Here is a 20,972-nt window from a genome sequence, read left to right as displayed (position 1 = left end):
CAAAATGGGTAACATTAACAACTCAGGCAACAACAGATGTTGGCGAGAATGCGGAGAAAAAGGATCTCTTTTGCACTGCTGGTGGGAATGCAAGTTGGTGCAGCCACTCTGGAAAACAGTATGGAGTTTCCTCAAAAAAATTAAAAATAGAACTACCCTTTGACCCAGCAATTGCACAACTAGGTATTTATCCAAGGGATACAGGTATGCTGTTTCGAAGGGACACATGCACCCCAGTGTTTATAGCCAATGTATGGAAAGAGCCCAAATGTCCATTGATGGATGAATAGATAAAGAAGAGATGGTATATACATACAATGGAGTATTACTCGGCAACTCAAAAGAATGAAATCTTGCCATTTGCAACTACGTGCATGGAACTAGAGGGTATTATGCTAAGCGAAATTAGTCAGTCAGAGAAAGACAAATATCATATGACTTCACTCATATGAGGACTTTAAGACACAGAACACATGAACATAAGGGAAGGGAATCAAAAATAATATGAAAACGGAGGAGGACAAAACAGAAGAGACTCTTAAATATGGAGAACAAACAGAGGGTTACTGGAGGGGTTGTGGGAGGGGGGAATGGGCTAAATGGGTAAGGGGCATTAAGGAATCTACTCCTGAAATCACTGTTGCACTATATGCTAATTTGTATGTAAATTAAAAAATAAAATTAAAAAAATAATTGTCTTTATATTTAGATTTATCTACATTTAGAATGTCTCTCCAAATCTCATTATATTCTTTTGAACTAATAGTTATTATTTTTCCTTATTTTCTTTCAGTGATAAACAAAAAATTAAAAATTAGAAAGTAATATTGTATAAGAAATATTTTATAAAACTCCCTTCTTACCCTGAAATGAATTCCATAGGTAATCTTACCTGTATATACATAATCTTTGAAAATAAAACCAACCTAATATCTAAATGGTAGTATAAACGAGAGATAATACTTTATAATGAATTCATATGAATGTCAACATATAAATGCCAAAGGATTGCAGTATTTCAGGGTATAGAGAATCCTGACTCCTACCAACTAAAGAATAGTAGCCCACCTTCACTGTGACAGCTCAAAACATGTCCTCTCCTTTTGAGAATGACTTCTACGCATCCATTTCCTCCCCATTTAAAAACAGTATATTAAAGAAATTTAAATAGAAAGCAATGTGTTCCAATTACTTCCTTAAAAGATCACTCTGGCTGTTGTGTGGAGAATGAACCAGGAAGGGACAAGAGAGGAAACAGCACGACCAGCACAGAGGCAATACAATGACCTGAGCAAAAGATGTTACATTCATGCTACTGACAACCAAATCTCCAGTCAGTCCATTCCCTGTGTCTAGATGTCTCTATATTAATAAGCTGGTAATATGTGAAATATTTTAATCGTCAAATTAAATTTTAGAATCCCCTTCATTCTCTCACAACACACTAGCATATCCAATTTTGTCAGCATTTCAATTGTACATAACTCTTCTGCAGCACCTCTGGAATTTTTGTTTTTTTTTTTTTTTTATATCCAATCCCACTGTTTTTCCATCTGGAAAAAATGACAGCCTCTTAGTTAGCCTATACCTTGTATCTCCAGTTGGAATTCACTCTATAAGCAGCTTCTGGAACAATCTCTCTCAAATGGCAACATCTACACATCATCCACTCTTTGAAACACTGTCTTATTCTGGAATTGAAAGACTGACTGGAGCCTTCACCTGGCCTGGGATGGCCATGGAACACATGGTGGACCAAACTCATTGTCAAGGTATCCTACCCATGTAAGTTATCATTCTAATGCAACATCTTTCCCATTCCTCCTCTCCATTGCCAAGTCATATTTTGCAATTCCTTACAAAGAAATAGAGAGATTTAACCACCATCCCCAGCATTCTGAGAAAACAAAAACAACTTGTTTCTCTCCTCTTAAATGATACACACACACACACACACACACACACACACACACAGGTTCTCAGTAAATGATAAATTCACTTCAAATGTTAAAATAAGGCTCCAAAAAGATGACATACAGGAGTATGAAATGAAAACCTTAGTTATTTTTTGTGGATTTAAGATTTTTCATGACTTTGCAAATCACCTGATCATTCTACGGTGGAACATCAGTTTAAATATTCCATGAAGCAATAATGCAGTGCAACTCTGAAGCACTGATTCCAAAGTCAAATTATTTGTGTTCAAATCTCAGAAACATCATTTACTACCTGTAAGAATTTAGGCAAGTTAAACTCTCTGTGCCTTAATTTCCTCAACTGTTTAATGAATAGCAATAGTATCAACTTCACAAGATTATTCCGATGAGTGAATGACTTGTTGCATATAAAACATTTGAAGTGATACTGGACACATAGTAAACATTTCTCAAGTATTAGCTATTATTAATACAGCAAAGTTTACCCCTAAAATGCTTATAAATATATCCATAGACAGATACCATTATTTTATGAAATTAATAGCCTTTTCTCAATAAAGATATGAGGCTTAGCAGTTATATATAACATTTAACACTACCAAAAAAAAACTTACTAATTAGAAATAAGTCACAGACTCTAAAAATAAAGGGAAGGTGTAAAAATAATCAGGTTCCATTTATTACTTCTCATGTGATAGTTGTGACACTTTTCAATGGCTATGAAATAGGCCTACTGAAATCTTTTAGAAAAGCTGAGTTCTCAATGGTATGCTTCTTATGAAATCCTAATTTTATTTTATTGATGGCCACCCTAGGAACTTTAATTTTCGTTGATATCACCAAGAAATTGCAGTGCTAAGGTTCCTTCCCTTTCTGGTCAGAAATTAAGACTGAGAGAAATTGATTTCTCAGTATTTTCCAAGTAGGTTACTCTCTCCAGAATTAAAAGAATACCTTTTTTATCCCACCATTAAAACATATTTCAGGGGCACCTGGGTGGCACAGTCGGTTAGGCGTCCGACTTCAGCCAGGTCACGATCTCAGGGTCCGTGAGTTCGAGCCCCGCGTCAGGCTCTGGGCTGATGGCTCAGAGCCTGGAGCCTGTTTCTGATTCTGTGTCTCCCTCTCTCTCTGCCCCTCCCCCGTTCATGCTCTGTCTCTCTCTGTCCCAAAAATAAATAAACGTTGAAAAAAAAAAAAACATATTTCAGTAAATGGATATCAATAGAACATGAAGTTATAAAAAGGAAAAAAAAAACCATTTTGACCAAAACCCTAGAATGTTAACTACAAAGAAGATTCCAGAGATAGGCTCTCTATATAATAAATGCATTAGTATTTGTGTTTGTATATAACAAAACAAAACTTTATGTGGATTGATGCTTTCCTTGGCTCTTTAAGAACACATCACAATCAGAAAGAAAAGATAAAGGGAAAAGGCATTATCAGATATGTCCCAAATTCCTTTTACTGAAGTGGCAGACAATGAAAAGCCATCATGTAACCTTGTGCAAGAAGTACATTTTGTAGCATTATTCCCGAGTCAAAGCAGAGGGAACATTTGAATTCACATCTTCAACTACCAACCACAAAAAACAAAGCAGACTTATTTCTGTTCCCTAATGTTCAATCATTTGTCCTAACTTCTCTCTGGTGTCTGGGAGTCTATTAACCAGTGATGCCTCATCACTTTCCCAGCTTCCACTGAGGTCCTGGACACTTCTCAGAGATAACAGCCACTCTGAAGAACCCAAGGAGAGGTAGGACATCTCTAAAGGATGCCAGCAGAGGCATGATCAGTTCATCAGCCACTTTTCTATGTTTCAGAACTCAGCAGTGAGAGGTCTGAGCTCTACACAGGTCTGGTAAAGTTCTGCTTGAAAACTCTCTGGTTTCCAAGAAAACTGTGGCCAATTCCCCCCAAAACAGAACTACTCTCAGGGAAGAACTCACACCTCCAGTCTAGCTCAGACTCTGCCCTATAGTGGATTCTTCTCCTTCTATGAATTTCTTCAGCAAGTGCTTTCAAATTGCATATGTGGCCTTGCATTAATGCCTAAAGGGCAATATCTTGTCAGAGAAATTGTAAATGCCTCTCATGTCAGGGATGTTTCTTATATATCCCTTTGAAGACCAACATATGCATGTACTAAACCAATAATGAATGAATGAATGAATAAATGAATGAAGTTATTTGGGAGGAAGGAGGAACTTAACTAGCACAGACTCATTCCCTACATTTCTGCGGTTCAATAAAACATCTTTATATATTAGTCTCTGTTAAATCAAATTATTTTAAATGTCTTGAACTCATTCATTCAATATTTAGTGCCTGCTCTTCAAGGGGAGGAATGCAGTAGAAGGTAGAGACAGAGTCCAGGTCATGGAGACTGTCATACATCAAACTAAAGAACAGGAGGATCTTGTCTTTAATAGGTTGGAAAGTCACTGGGGAATTTTTGCATGGTTAAAATGGTCGGTTTTGCTTTATAGATAGAACTCTCTACTGACAATGTGAAATGTGTATTTGAAGGGCAAGACAGGAAGCATAGATAGATGCAGGACACCAGGAGAGAAATAATGAGGACTTCAACTAGGGCGATAGTCTTAATGATGTAGAAATGGGAACAGATGTAAGATACAAAATAGATACAATTTGGTGACCGACTGTTGAGGATCAAAATTGAAGAATGACAGTCAGGTTTCTAACTTGGATAAGTAGGTGGTAATGGTTTAGAAATATATGATTGGCTTCCCTTCAGACAAGAACCCTAGATTTTTCTCATGCTTCTTTCATAATACTCATCACCCTAAAAATGCTAAATGTGTCTTTCCTGTGTGCCTATAATCTGCAAGAGGTTGTGGGCCATGCTGTGGTATTTACCATTGTCTGTTACCTGGTACAGACACCAGTACATGTTAGATGCTTAAGATATACTCTTTGAATTAAAATTGGCATACTAATTTGAGATGAGTCGTATATATCTAGGAAGATCATTTGAAAAAAAAAGCCACTTCATACTTTTCTACCTCTGAGCCTACCAAGTCAACTTTACCAGTAAAAACTGTATTCTGTATCACTATTTATCAGAAACAAAATTCCATAGTCTAATTTAACATTTCCATGGTTCAGCAGACCTTGCTGTCAAAAAAAGTCTTCCTAAATATGGTGCAAAATCATGGTTTCCATTTAAGTCATAATTGTATTTCATGAAACAAATATGTTAGTTTTTTTTAAGCTGTTCCTTCACATGAGTCAAAAAAGGTTTGAAAGAAGACATACCTCCATGAAGAAAAAGTGAAAGCTGGTATCAAGCTGTTGGCTGAGTACACAAAATTTTATTTTCCTTAAAAATAAATTTATAGGGACGTCTGAATGGCTCAGTCAGTTAAGCATCCAACTTACGCTCAGGTCATGGTCTCACAGTTGGTAAGTTCAAGCCCCACATGAGGCTCCGTGCTGACACCTCAGAGACTGGAGCCTGCTTTGGATTCTGTATCTCCCTCTCTTTCTGCCCCTCCCCTGCTTGCGCTCTCTCTCTCTCTCTCTCTCACTCTCTCTCTCTCTCTCTCTCTAAGAAATAAATAGACATTAAAAAAATTTTAAGATAAATAAATATATAAAACCATGATAGTCACATGGTCTTTGAAATCCTAACAGTCTGGCCTTAATATTCTCCTAGGTAATAGAAAATAATATTGTTCTTTGCTTTTTTGTGAAGTTAAGCATTAATCACTGGGCCAGTGTAAATCTAATAACATTACGTGCCTAATATACAGATCCTTAATATTTGCTTTCTTGTGGATTAATAGAATTTTAACCAGAATTCCAACAGGAAACGGGTGGCACACTTGAAATAGGCTAATTTGACAAGTTTATTTACAACGGGATTAATTATAAAGGCAATGCTATCAAGGAACTACAATATACAGGAAAATCACCCAGGGCTATTATAGCCTGACTATGATTATCCCTACACCAGAATGAATGTGGGAAGCAGTGGTTACTGGAATCTGAAGGGAGAAAGCCAAGTAGGGAATAATCCGTCGAGAGGACCAGAGACTTCTGTTGAGAGAGACTAAGTCAGCCTCACAGTAGGAAATCCAGGGGGAAAATACCCGATCAGCTCTCCCCTCCTTTTTCTCTTTTACCAGATCTCTCTACTGGTCAAACGCATCTGAAGACAAAGGGAGTGGGAGCCATACAAGTTAGCCTCCTGAGGCATAGAACAGAGTGCAGAAAAGTAGAAAGTTGATTTGAGGGACAAATAGAAGGTATCAGATCAGAGTTACCCTTTTGAAATTTTCTACCTAGAAAAGACTACCTTTTTCCATTTTCCAGGGCCCAAACTGTTTTCCATGACCTCTCTCTTGCAGAGGAGAACTTTTCCTAAGTTTACATTTAAATCTCTAAGTATACAGCTGTCAACAAACCCTGTGTTCCTCTAGCATAGCAACAGAAAATCTAAAAGATGAATGCAGTTCTAGAACATTGGGGAAACAAGTACAGAGAAAGTACAAAGTAAAACACCCAGTAAAACTGTAAATAAACATTCCAGGAATTACATGCAAAAAGTTCTATAGAATCTTTTTGAAATTTTTTAGAATTTAGGGATGGCTTCATGATTTGCATCTCATGCATACAAACACAAACATCAGGACCTATGACACTAAAAGCATCCTCCTTTTCTCTCTTTTTGGAGATCTAAAATCTGCCTATCTGTGGAACTGTACTTCAACAGTCCCTTTTATCTAAATGCTTAGATATGTCCTCAAATAGTACTATTTCAACCTGAAAAACATCATTATTGATTTCTACTGCTTAACAATAGTACAATTTTTTGTCTTTTATGTTCGTTTACGACAATATGTCCAAAGGTGTTAGACTCCCATTCAGCACTTTCTTGACTATTTGATATGTGTACGAGAGAGCACAGCACTTAGCAAGTGCATAAAATTAGTATAATAGTAACAGGTAGCTGTTGCTCTTATTTGTTTCTCTTTTGAAGATATAGTGTATTTTTTCAAAGCATGGTTTCAGAAATGTACTCTTTAGCGTGAGGTTAGAATCAAATTTCTGTCTCACAATAGGTACTGCCATGAATGTAAATGTTAACAACAATAACAACCAAAAAAAGTTTCTACAATCCCCTGGTGAATATCTTAAAGTTTAGGATAAAGACATTAAAATTCAATGAACCAAAGAGATTCTAGGTAAAGCCATACTGGCAAAGACTCTAAAATCAACCCCCCAAGGAGGAAACAAAAAAGAGAGAAGAGGGAAGCAAACCCTAAGAGACTATAGAGAACAAACTGAGGGTTGCTGGAAGGCAGGTGGGCAGGGGGATAGGCTAAATGGGTGATGGGCATTAAGGAGGGCAGTTGTGTTGAGCATTCGGTGTTTTATGTGAGTGACGAATCACTAAATTCTACTCCTGAAACCAATATTACACTATATGTTAACTAACTAGAATTTAAATTAAAATGTGGGGAAAAAAGAAAAAGTAAGAAAATAAATAAAACCAACCCCCAATATAGTTATTTATTCATTTATTTATTGGAGCATTACATCCTGTTTCTTCCCAAAAGAAATAAAATGCTTCACTGTCATTTCCTCCTTATTTTCCCAATCTTTCCTTAGATTAGAAACTGACAGTTTAGATCACGCTCTGTCAGAGCACTGAAACCACAGCACAGCCATATGTTATTTAAAGACCTGGATTTTATTCACCTTAGGTAAAGTTGACTGAAGTGCAAGAGCCTGATTTATATCACTGGGCTGCCAGCGGGATAGGGATCACAGCCCCTGCCTCCCACTGTGAACAAGATCTATAAAGGAAGCTGAGCCTCTATTTTTCTACCAGAGCACTCATTTTACACAGTGCCAAGTGACAGAATTTTCAGGAGCAAACCTTCAGCGAGTAAAACATGAGAGTCTCTCTAACTGGCTTAGAGATAACTAGTCAAAAGATAGTAAATATAAGAAACAAAGGAAAAAATAGTTACAAACAGAGAGGGAGGGAGGCAAACCATAAGAGACTCTTAAATACAGAGAACAAACTGAAGGTTGATTGGTGGGGGGAGGAGGGGGATGGGGGATGGGCACTGAGGAGGGTGCTTGTTGGGATGAGCACTGGGTACTGTATGTAAGCGATGAATCACAGGAATCTACCCCCAAAACCAACCAAGAGCACACTGTATACACTGTATGTTAGCCAACTTGATAATAAATTATATATTAAAAAAAAAAAGTTCAGGCATGACTTCTCTCAAAAAATGTCTGTTACTTTGAACTTGATATTGCTAATGCCACTTAGAAAGACAGGCATATTGGTTAAACTCTCACTTGAAATGCAAGTTTAAAATGTTTATCTCAAGTCGCTATTTCATAAGAATTTCATAGTCAACCTATCTTTATACTCATGGTTTTCATCGTTAACAGTGCTATTTTAAAATATGACAATCCTCTGACCAGAGGCTATACTAGCCACTCTGCCTTAACCAGTACTCTACTACACTGATTACATTATCACCCTGAATGTAAGTGCTGTCCAAGGACCTTTAAAGAAGGACTTCTATCAACTTCTTTTATTATTAAAGGTATCAAACTAAATTATACAAGTCCCACTTCTAGTTAGAGCACAGAAAATCATAAAAGAATATTGCTCTTGCCATAACAAGAATACACCAGCTAAACTAAAAAGTATGCTCTCCTTTTCTTTTTTTTTTTTTTTTTTTTACTCATCAAAGAAAATATTTTATGCAAGTTCCCAAAACAAATTTGAGGAGTTAAGTTGGGTCTGAATTGAAGAAAAAGGCCAAGTTAAGTCTGGAAACAAAGTTTTAATTTGGTGGAAGTTGAAACTGATGTATATACATTCTAATCAAAGACTTGTCCCATGTAGGATTTTTCAAGTTTTTAAGAGTCTACCAGACCAAACCCTTCATTGCCTTTGCTGCTTTTGCTTTGCTTTTCCCCTTACCTTTTCTCACTTTGCCTTCAGTCTTTTCCTTTGTCTCTGGTTCATCCATACGGGGTAGAAGACTCTTTGTTTCTCTTAATACAAGTCTCCAAATTCATGTCATCTTTTTCATCTTGCACTATGCACTGAGTTTTCTCTTGACAGTGTTTCGGTACCACCACAGTTGCTATCTCTTGAACATCTTTCATTAAAACATCACTATACACTTTAAGAATACTTTTAAGTCTGCTATGCTCCTTTGGGGCATTCTTTTTTCTCTTTTCAGCACCCATCTTCCTTTTCCACTTACTCCACAAGCTTTTTGCCATATTTTACCTGGAACGCAGGAAACTCAGAAACTTAGAGACTGCACACAGTCCACACTGACCGGAAGCCTCCACACTTCCACCCTCTGGGCAGCATCTTCCACAGACTCCCCCAAGTATGCTTTAATTTAAAGCCATCAAATAATAATTCACACAATGAAATTAAAATTTCCAGAGGAAAGTGTGAGCCTTTTCCAGGTGAGTAAAGACTGAGACTGCTTTCATAGCTGGGAATATGTCTTATCTGGGGATATAAACAAGTAGAGGAGCTCCTCTCCTATAAGCATTTCTTTGTTTGGACAAAGAAATGGACAAATAAAATTGTATGACTGTAAAAAATGGAAAGATGGTATAAAATCTAGAAGAGTCTCAAATGTAATGCTAATCTTCCTGATCCAACAATTCTTCTCCAATCTTACTAAGCACCAGCTGAGGGCAGAGCTCAAAAGAAGAGAAAGTTTTCACTGACTTCTAGTTCTTGAGTCATAAAGTCTCGCCTGAGGAGTAGAACTGAACTCATCCAAAACCTATTTTAAAACAGAGAAGATCTGAAATTAGTTAAAGCTTCAACCTAGCACTGATGTAACTCAACTCTATTAAAATAAAAAATATCAAACTTTCACCCTAGCTTCCTTACAAAGGAAACAGCATGCCCTCCAAAGGAAAAAAAAATCTAGTTCAAGCTTTACTGTGTCTTGTTTTTTCATATAACATCTAGCATACAATAAAAATTAAGAGGGAGATGCCTGGGTGGCTCAGTTGGTTAAGAATCCAACTTCAGCTCAGGTCATGATCTCATGGTTTGTGAGTTCAAGCCCTGTGTCAGGCTCTGTGCTGACAGCTCAGAGCCTGGAGCCTGCTTCAGATTCTGTGTCTCCCCCTCCCATGCTCATGTTCTGTCTCTCTCTGTCTCTCAATAATAAATAAACATTTAAAAAAATTTTTAATTATGAGACATGGGCTAACGCTTGAAAATGTGACTTATAATCAATAGAAGCAGCTCCACAATTGATTAATACGTTGCTATTAAAAGACTTGGATTTTTATTTTATTTTATTTTTTATTTTTTTTTCAACGTTTATTTATTTTTGGGACAGAGAGAGACAGAGCATGAACGGGGGAGGGGCAGAGAGAGAGAGGGAGACACAGAATCGGAAACAGGCTCCAGGTTCTGAGCCATCAGCCCAGAGCCCGACGCGGGGCTCGAACTCACGGACCGCGAGATCGTGACCTGGCTGAAGTCGGACGCTTAACCGACTGCGCCACCCAGGCGCCCCAAGACTTGGATTTTTAAATAATTATTGTAAATATTTAGAGAAAAGGCTGGACAAAATAGGTGATCAGATAGGAATTTCAGCAAAGAAGTAGTCTGCAAAAAAAATTTGAATATCCTAGAAATTAAATTTTTTTAAGTTGAAATAAAGAATATATTGGATGGGCTTTAAAATATACTGAGCATAGGGGCGCCTGGGTGGCTCAGTCGGTTAAGCGTCCCACTTCGGCTCAGGTCATGATCTCACAGTCCATGAGTTTGAGCCCTGCGTAGGGCTCTGTGCTCGGAGCCTGGAGCCTGCTTCAGATTCTGTGTCTCCCTCTCTCTCTGACCCTCCCCCCCATTCATTCTCTGTCTCTCTCTGTCTCAAAAATAAATAAACATTAAAAAAATATATATACTGAGCATAGTAAAATAAAGGATCAATGAACTTGTAGATACATGAAAAGAATTACTCAATCTGAAGAATGGGAGATAAAATATTAAAACCAAATAATAACAGCTTGGGTGGCTCAGTTGGTTAAGCATCCAAATTCAGCTCAGGTCATGATCTCATAGTTTATCAGTTCCAGCCCCACATCAGGCTCTGTGCTGATAGCACAGAGCCTGGAGCCCACTTCAAGTTCTGTTCTCCCTCTTTCTCTGCCCCTCCCCTGCCCCTGCTCACCCTCTGTCTCTCTCTTTCTCAAAAACAAACAAACATTAAAAAAAAATTAACCAAATAATAACAAAGCACCAGAGACTTGTGAGACAATAACATACATGGAAATTAATCGAAGAAAAATAAAATAGATGGTAAAAGAAGAACTATGAAAAAATGACTATAAAATTTTCAAAATTCATAAAAATCATCAATTCAAAGATTCATGATACTTAGCAAGTGTCAGTCAGAATAAACATAAAGAATACTATACCAGGGAAATCATAAACTGCTGACAATAAAATGTAAATAATTTAAAAAGATATATACATACATATATACACATACATATATTGATAGAATCAGCAGAAATTTGAGAATAGCAAGAACTCATAAATAGTGGAATCCAGATGGCATTTTTTGAATGCTGAAGGCGGGGGTGGGGGGGAGAATCAATCCAGAATCCTACAGAAATTAAGATGAAATGAAGGCATTTTTAAGACAAACCAAAACTGAGAGAATTCATTGCCAACAGACCTATGCCTCAAAAATTACTAAGGGAAGTCATTTGAGCTGAAAAAAATGACCCCACATGAAAAATCAGACCTGCAGAAGTATACATAATTACCAAAGACTATATTTAACATCTTTATAGAAAACTGATTGTTCAAAGCAAAAAATGTCAACAATGTATTATGTGATTTATAACATACATAGAAGAAAACTGTTTGATAGTAATAACACAAAAAATGAGAGTGAGCTAAATGGAATATACCTTTGTACATTTCTTCCATTGTTTGTAAAATGATTTAGTATTAATTTAAGGTAGATTAAAGATTCATTTTTAGGGGCACCTGGGAGGCTCAGTCAGTTAAGTGTCCAACTTTGGCTCAGGTCATGATCTCAACAATTCAGGTCAGGCTCTGGGCTGGTGGTGCAGAGCCTGCTTGGGAATCTTGGGATTTTCTCTCTCTCTCTCTCTTTCTCTCCCCCATTCTTCCCCCACTTGTGATCTCTCTGTGTCTCAAAAATAAACTTAAAAATTTTTAAATAAATTTTTAAAAAAGATTCATTTTATAATTCTTGGAGTAACCAAAAAAAAACTAAGACGTATATAAAAAATCAATAAAGCAAGGGGCGCCTGGGTGGTTCCGTCAGTTGAGCGTCCGACTTCTGATCAGGTCATGATCTCACGGCTTGTGTGTTTGAACCCCGCGTCGGGCTCTGTGCTAACAGCTCAAAGCCTGGAGCCTCTTCAGATTCTGTGTCTTTCTCTCTCTCTCTGCCCCTCCCCCACTTGTGCGCGCGCGCGCGCGCGCTCTCTCTCTCTCTCTCTCTCAAAAATAAATAAATGTAAAAAAAATCAATAAAGCAATTAACATTTTTAAATAGTTGATTAAAAGAAGGCAGTAACAAAGAACACCAACAACAAAAAAATAGCAAGATATCAGATACAAAACCAACCATATCAGTAATTATACTATGTATACATGGATAATGACGAATGAAAATTTCAATTTGCCTGGCTATCAAATCCTTTTTGAAATGATATCTAATTATAATCCTATGTATTTTGAGAGATATAGAACTAGTCTGGTCCTATCGTTTTACACTTTAATAAGTATTTTCAGAACATTGTTTCACTCTAACCATGAGCACTTCAAAGAAAGGATTATGTCTTCTATTGTTGCTCCTCCATTAGCCATAGAGCATAATTTATTGCATTTAGTTAAGTGTCTTCTCATTGTCTGGCTAGCTACTGTATCCATGAGCTGGATAAAACCATGATACATTGGTTTTATGTATAAAGAGAAAAGTGAAACATTTTGCTCAGTAATTAAATTAGCCAGATGTTGGATAGTTCAAAACAATAAATTGTAGCAATAAGTAATGAACTTTCCTTTAAAGCTTAATGTTTATTTATTTATTTTGAGAGAGAGAGAGAGAGAGAGAGAGAGAGAGAGAGAGAGAATCCCAAGCAGGATCCACACTGTCAGCACAGAGCCTGACACAGGGCTCGATCCCATGAACCATGAGATCATGAGCTGAAATCAAGAGTTGGACAATTAACCAACTGAGCCACCCAGGCACCCCTCCTTTATATTTTAAATACCCCTAAATGATAATATTTGGTAAAAATGATAATAATTGAGCACTTACTTTGACAGGCATTTTCTTATTTAACTTCATGACAACACTAGTATTTTACAGACAAGTACATTGGAGGTCATGGAAAGCAATCTGCTTTCCCAAGGCCACACAGCTGAAAATGCAGGGAAGCTAGGATGCCAGCACAGGTCTTTAAGTTCCCATGCCCTTGCAGACCAAGATTCCCTTGATCAGGATGGCTGCATGAATAGTTCAGGACCAGATGAGGTGTACCACGCTAGGTGTATCTTGTTCACCTGGTCTGCACTTGAGGGTTGACCAATTGCTCATTACTAAACAATGACCCCTACCAATGCACTTTATTTGATGTCTGATCTTTTTTATTGTTTATTTATATTTTCTAGAAGTTTATTATATAAATGGAATCATGCAGTATGTACTCTTTGCTGTTTCACTTGCCATGTTTTTGAGCTCTATCCACATTATGTATAGCAGGAATTCATTTGTATTGATGAGTAGTTCATTTGTATAAATATACCACAAATTTTCTCACCTATTTTCCTAATTATGGACACTTATGTTACTTATGGTTTTTATTGTTGTGATGAATAAAGCTGCTATGAACATTCACGTCCAAATCTTTGTGGACTTGATCTTGCAGTTTCTGAGTTCGAGCCCCATGTCGGGCTCTGTGCTGACAGCTCGGAGCCTGGAGCCTGCTTCAGATTCTGTGTCTCCCTCTCTCTCTGCTCCTCCCCCACTTGTGCTCTGTCTCTCCCTCTATCAAAAATAAATAAAAAATGTAAAAAAAAATTTTTTTAAATATATTGATCAGGACAAAGAACAGAAAAGGACAAGAGTGGGAACAGAAAGACCAGTCTGGAGGTGACTGTAAGAATCTAGGCAGGAAACAAGAATGCCTGCAATTGGGTGGTTGGAGAGGAAACCACAAGAAGCGGCAGGTGTGGAATAAGTCCTGAGGTTGAGCTGCCAGGGCTTGATGCTGGATTGGATGTGAGTATGAGAAGCAAGCAGAAAAAGGGTAATTGCAAGGGTTCTGGCTCCATCAATGGGAAGAATGTAGTTGCTATCCACTGGGATAGGTTCTGGGCCAACCAGACACCTGTCTTCTTGTGGGGAGTGGTATCTGAGCTGGGGAAGACATTCAAGTCACCCAGTGTAATCTCTACCTATATGGTCATTGACAGCACTGGGTTCTTGATCTCACAGCTGAAGAGGGCCTAATTGTCCATCTGCAGGTTGAGTGTCCAGGTGAGCAGGGCATGTACTTCCATGGTGCCCTCACTGCCTGGGGAGTGGCTGTGGAACAGGAAGTAGATGGGCTTGGCACTGTGGACCCAGCATGGGAACTCTTGGCTCACTGCCGTCTCTTGGATGTTCTCTCGGTGGTTACCTGGAGGAGGATGCTGGGACCTGGGGTCAGATTGTGGCCAGGGTGCTCCATGTAGGGACACCCACCCTGGTTCTCAGTGTTCAGCAGGGACAGAGACCTCTGCATCTTGCCCTAATGATTCCAAATGTACATTCCAGCCTGGACCTCTTCCTCGAACTGTCGGCTCAGGTCATGATCTTGCGGTTTCTGAGTTCGAGCCCCATGTCGGGCTCTGTGCTGTCTCCATTTGGATATCCAATATATATTTCAAGTTTGACATGTTCGATAATGAGTTTCTGACTTTTCCCTCCAAACTTACTGTCCCAATAGGCTTCCCCATTTCACTAAACATCAACTCCATCCTAGTTAGGTAGGTTAAATTCCTGAGTTGTTTTTGGCTCTTGTCTTTATCTCATACCCCTTACATCTGACGCATCAGCAAATCCAGTGTACTTTATCTGTGAACTCTACCCAGAATCCAACCAATCTTTTCTTCTCCTCTCAGCCTCTATCATTTTGGTTTAAGCCACCATCCTCTCTTTCCTAGTTATTACAAAAGCTTCCTAATTGTTCTTCCTTCTTCCTGCCCTGTACTATACTCAACACAACAGTTTTTAAAATTTAAGTCTGATCATGTCACTCCCCCACTCAAAATTCCTTTCCCAGCTTCCTATCTCATTTCAAATAAAAGCCAGTGTCCTTACAATGGCCTGCAAGGTTGTGTACAACCTGGCCCCATCTATCTCTCTGACCTTATTCCAGCCACAGTGGCCTACCTGCTATTCCCTGAACACATTAACTTTACTCCCATCACAGAGCCTTGCAGGAATTATTCCCCAAATATCCTTATGGCTCTCGCCATCATCTTTTATTTTTTCCCCCATCTTCTCTTTTAGATCTTTGCTCAAATGCTACTTTCCTAGTGAAGATTTCCCAATTTTTGAATGCTTTGTTCAGTATCCTAATTGAAACAGTTCCTGGTTCAAAGTACATATTCAAAGAATGTTCGTTGAATGCACGCATAGAAAAATGACTTTCCAAGCTTGAAATGAGACCTGAAGATAAATGCACAGAGCCATGATATTTCCTAAGTAATAAATGCCCCACTTAATGTCTACCATGTATGAGTGTATAGAGATAATATTCTGGTGGTAAGCACTTCTTCCATGCCAACTTAATTCTCACAACAATTCTGTGGGTAGGTATCACTATCCAATTTTATAAATGAGAAAACTAAAGCTTGGAGAGCTTAACTAAATAGCCTAAAGTCCCAGAGCTAGTACAGATAGAGCTGGATTTCAAACTCAGATACGTAAGACTACAAAGTCCAAGTTCTTAACAATAATAGGCTGCCTCCTTTAAAAAAAAAATCATTCAATATGTTTTAATACATCAAAATCAATTTCTGATTTGGATGTAGATTAACTATATGTCACACTCCATGACTATATATGTCACACTGTATTAGGCATGTATAAGGTAATCAATGAACAAAAAAACTACAAGACTCTTCAATGTTAGCATTCCTGAAAAAAAACCTTTTTTCATATGTTGCTCATCTGTGTCCCAAATTTAGTGATACCCCAAATAAAATAGATCCTTTTTCATTACTTGTTGCCATAGATTATTGATTCCATAAATATTAACTTGAGATTTTTAGAGGGAGAAATTTATATTACCTTATTTTGCTGTTCTCCTTTGTTTTATGTTCTTGTCAGGCATGACAGGCCATTTAAAACTTGGGCTGTCGTGAACTTAGCATTATGTTTTATATTCAAATAGACTATGATGAAGAATGGAAGAAACACAGTGATGATTTATATACATCAAAAACTTTTCATCGGCAACATGAATATCATTTATTTAGTCACTGGCCAACTGACTAATAGCAAGGGCCTATATAACAGAAACATTTATATTAAAATTATCCCAATTAAAAAGCATATATATGTGTATATGTTTACTATTATGCTTTGCTTATTCATATTTCTTATCCTGATACACTCAAATGCTGCTTCTATTTTGGGCCTATTGGAGAACCATCTGAAACTTGCTTGTCTTTCAACTGTAAACAAAAGAATTAATACAATCTACTACATGAATTTCAGAAACCATAATTTATGCAATAAGGTACCTACCACAATCGATAAGAAACAAGTTTCCATTTTTAAATTTTTTTAACGTTTTATTTATTTTTGAGACAGAGAGAGACAGAGCATGAACAGGGAAGGGTCAGAGAGAGGGAGACACAGAATCTGAAACAGGCTGCAGGCTCTGAGCTGTCAGCACAGAGCCCGACGCGGGGCTCGAACCCACGGACCGCGAGATCATGACCTGAGCCTAAGTCGGCCGCTTAACCAACTGAGCCACCCAGGCACCCCAACAAGTTTCCATTTTTAATGTAATTGAGCTCTAAGCAGTCTTCATCAGACTGAATAAGCATGAGAAATGAGAATTAGGGGTGATTTCGATCAAAAAAAATTAGGTAGGATTAAAATTTAAGTGTGAATACTTCAGTCACTGAGCCCATCCTTAATTTCTAATCTTTTGTAGGGAGAACAACCACCCAGTATTGTAAATCTGTACTAAGAACATTCAGTAAATAATGCATTGAAGGTCTAATGCTATGCCAGCTCAAGTACACAGAAAAACACTTTAAGTGATTACACATAACTGAAGCATACACCATGTTCTTCTCTGTTTCTTTTCTTTGCAACCCATGAATAATTTCTGGTCCTAATGATCACAAATCCCCTTCTCATCAGAGTATATAAAGAACTAGACTTAGATTTACAGTTAATCACATGATGAAGTATTTAAATAAACTAAAGTTAGAAATGCTGCAATAGGCATCTATTACAAATACATTTCTTTTAGGAAAGAGAAAGAGATGAAAGACATTTAGAAAAAAACAGTTTAATTTCAGGGAACAAGTATAACACAAGAAGCAAACAATAATAAAAGGAAAGTCATGGAAATCCATAAAGTAAAAGTGAAACTCTCTTAGTTTCTCTCAGATAATGAGAATATTGTCTTCTTTTTTATTTTTTATACACAATTGAATATATACATTCCATGAAAAAGTTAGAAAAATGAATTAGAGTTATAATGATGACATAGATATATGCCTAATACTTATGATTAAGTATGAAAATAAAGCTGAAGAGATATATGTACTCATGAGCTCTTTTATGGAAAAGCACTTTTAACCAAGCCGATATATCACTATGTGTATGTAAATGCATGGGGAAATGTTTAGAACAGTGAAAATGGCTTCCTGCAAGAGAGAACTGTGATAGGTGTGGGAAAAAGGAATTTTGATGTTTATTCTATTTATTCATAGTTATTTCGGTGTTGTTGAAATTTGCAGTAAGAACGCATTTATATATTACTTACCAATTTACATAATGAGTACAAATATGTAAGTGTTTAAGACATATGCACAACCTCTTCTTTAATGGATACCTCTGTAGACTAGAAAACATCAAGGCTAGATTCCACTCCAGTCTTAGAGCTGCTTAGAATCCAGTCCCAGCTTGACCCTGGCTGAATGTGTGACCTTAGACAAGTTGTCAAATCTGAATTGATTCACTTCAATCTCGTCATCAGTGCACTAAGCAGATTGAATTCAGTGATACCAATAAACTCCTTCCTGCCTATGTTTATAAATTTATAATGAAAAGGAAGATGCAACATCAGTGAACTATTCCAGCTTCTATTCTTTTGGTAAGTTTTTTTCTCTATAATCAAAGCATACGATCACATACATAGTTCAAAATATTCCAATTTTTATACACACTCAAGCCAAGAACTTATACAAACATGTACATCCTTCAGGAGGAGCTCAAAACCAGTCATCTTTTACACTTGTCTACATCCTTGACTGCAATATTTAATAAAGTCAACCAAATGTGAGGAAGTAATGATTAATGTTTATCTTAATCACCCCTATTCTATTTCAACCACAACTGGTACTTCAATTAAATTCTGGTATGAAATACATAGAGTTAACACAGAGCCCAGAAGTTAAAGGACCCACCCAGGCTACAACAAAAATGCCCACTTCAGAGCAACTGTCTATAAACCTATGACATTCCCATAAGCCCCCTAATGTTTGATAATTCATTAGAATGACTCACAGAACTCAGGAGAGCATTACACTTATGATTACAGTTTTGTTATAAAAGATACAACTCTTCATGGAATCAGGACACCTCACCCTCGTAGCAAATCAATGTGTACACCAGCAAGGAAGCATAACTAAACTTTGATGTCCAAAGTTTTTATTAGGGTTTCAGTACATAAGCACGATTGATTAAATCATTGGCCATATGGTTTAACTCAATCTCCAGCCCTCTGTCCCTTTGTGGAGGTCAGTCTGGCTCTAAGTCCCAACCCTGGGACAGAGCCCTTCCTGAAGCTATCTAGGGGCCTAAGCTTGAGTCCTCTCATTAGCATAAACTCAGATGTGATCTAAGGGGCTCATGAATAACAAAAATACTTCTATCATTTGGGAAGTTCCAAGGGTTTTAGAACTCCATGCCAGGAACCTGGGACAAAGACCAGACAAATTATTATACAGCAAACTCCAAACCTATTGGAGACAGTACTTAAATTTGACAGATCCAGAGTTTTTATGTTATCAATCTAGAACTTCTACCAACAGAGTATCCTTGATTATTCCACTGATTAGTTGACTTCCAACAAATAGTTTACACTTCAAATTTGAAGTTGGTTTATCTCTCTACAGTCCTGACAGGCAGGACAGCATCTTGGTTAAGTACTGTAAGCTCTAGAACTAGATTTCTTGGGTTCAAATTCAGGGTTTCACTACATCTCAGTTTTTAGACAATTACTTTACCTGCTTCTCCATCAAAAAAATGGGATATAAAAATTACACCCATCTCCTATGTTGATTGTAAGGATTAAATGTGCCGATAAATGCAGTGTTCAGTACCTGGCACTCAATAAATGTTCACTTTCATTGCATTCCAACTCAGAAATATGATAATTATATAACTGGCCTCTTGCCATCTAAAATAACTCTAGGGGCACCTGGGTGGCACAGTCGGTTGAGCATCTGACTCTTGATCTCAGCTCAGGTCATGATCTCACAGTATGTACGTTCAAGCCCCGCATTGGGCTCTGCGCTGATTGCACGGAGCCTGCTTGGGATTCTGTGTCTCCTTCTCTCTGCCCCTCCACAACTTGTGCTCTCTCTCTCTCTCTCTCTCTCTCTCTCTCAAAATAAATAAATAAACTTAAAAATTTTTTTTTTAACTCTAACTATGTAGCTTAACTGGTATGACATCCTTATACATTCCCTTAATTGCTCTGATACTGACACCTCATTGCAAGTGATCTTCAAGCATTCTAATGTAGTGATTCAAAACTGGTTTTTTCTGAACTGTTATTCAAAGTATGAAGAAGGAATCTCTGCCAATACATCCCAGAGAGGCTCTATTTCAGAACCATAGAGCTCAAATATTTGACAAACTTTGAGAACATACACAGACCTGCAGGCATCTAGCAAGGTGGAAAGAGCTATTTTCTATTTTCTGCAAAGGAAAGTCCACTTTATCCTCCCCCAGCTTTCAAGCAAAGAATGGAGTCTACCATCTGCCAAACTCATCCTCCGTTATTAAGCAATACCACTCTGTGTTTGTCTTTCACTCATCTTTTTTCTTCCTGTAGGAAACTAGCTCACAGCACTTGATATGACAGATCATAAGATTTTATTAAAACCATTTAGAATACCTAACATCCTGCCATCTCTTTGCCTCTGATCTTTTCTTATTATTTCACCCATAGGGTAGAATCCCACAAGTTACATCTAGATGGGAGAAAATTAAATCAAAAAATTTCTCTATTTCTATAGATCAATATTTTAAAGATAAAAAATAATGCTTTGGTTTCTTTAGAAATCTAACATTCAAATGTTAAGAACCATTTAAGCTTAATGCTAAAAGGGCACAGATCTTAATTCTCATACATATGGATGGGTATATATCTGTGTATCAGCACATCTGCAGTTATGTGTTCCATTCCAAATGCCTCAAAGTGATAACAGAGCAGAGAGTAAGGAGAATGGATGAGGAAGTAGTTGGGGGGGGAGGGAATGACAAAATAACTTTAACATAAATAAAATAATAGAAAAGAAATCAGAAAAAAATCTGACATTTAAGAATGGAATATTATGCTAGAGAATGCTGTCTATGTCATATATCTTCATTTTAGACATCATCATTAAAGGTGAACTTATTGATTCATGTAGCTATAACTCTGAAATTTTGGCTGCATGAGAGTAGAGTAGAATTCCTAGCTAGCTGATA

The 20,972-nt window shown here is 37.3% G+C and overlaps 2 pseudogenes; one reads left to right on the top strand and one right to left on the bottom strand.

Annotated features, from left to right (window-relative positions):
* Positions 1 to 8,673: 8,673 nt before the first annotated feature.
* Positions 8,674 to 9,848, bottom strand: LOC147575526 (protein LLP homolog pseudogene; annotated as a pseudogene).
* A 4,682-nt stretch (positions 9,849 to 14,530) lies between these two features.
* Positions 14,531 to 20,972, top strand: part of LOC112868231 (uncharacterized) — a 41,735-nt pseudogene continuing 35,293 nt past the window's right edge.

The sequence above is a fragment of the Puma concolor genome, chromosome D3 (assembly GCF_028749965.1).
Source record: "Puma concolor isolate L17-30 chromosome D3, mPumCon1.1.hap2, whole genome shotgun sequence".
NCBI classification, from domain to species: Eukaryota; Metazoa; Chordata; class Mammalia; order Carnivora; family Felidae; genus Puma; species Puma concolor.
The sequence above is the reverse complement of the archived record's forward strand: the minus strand, read 5'-3'. Positions and strand labels throughout refer to the sequence as shown.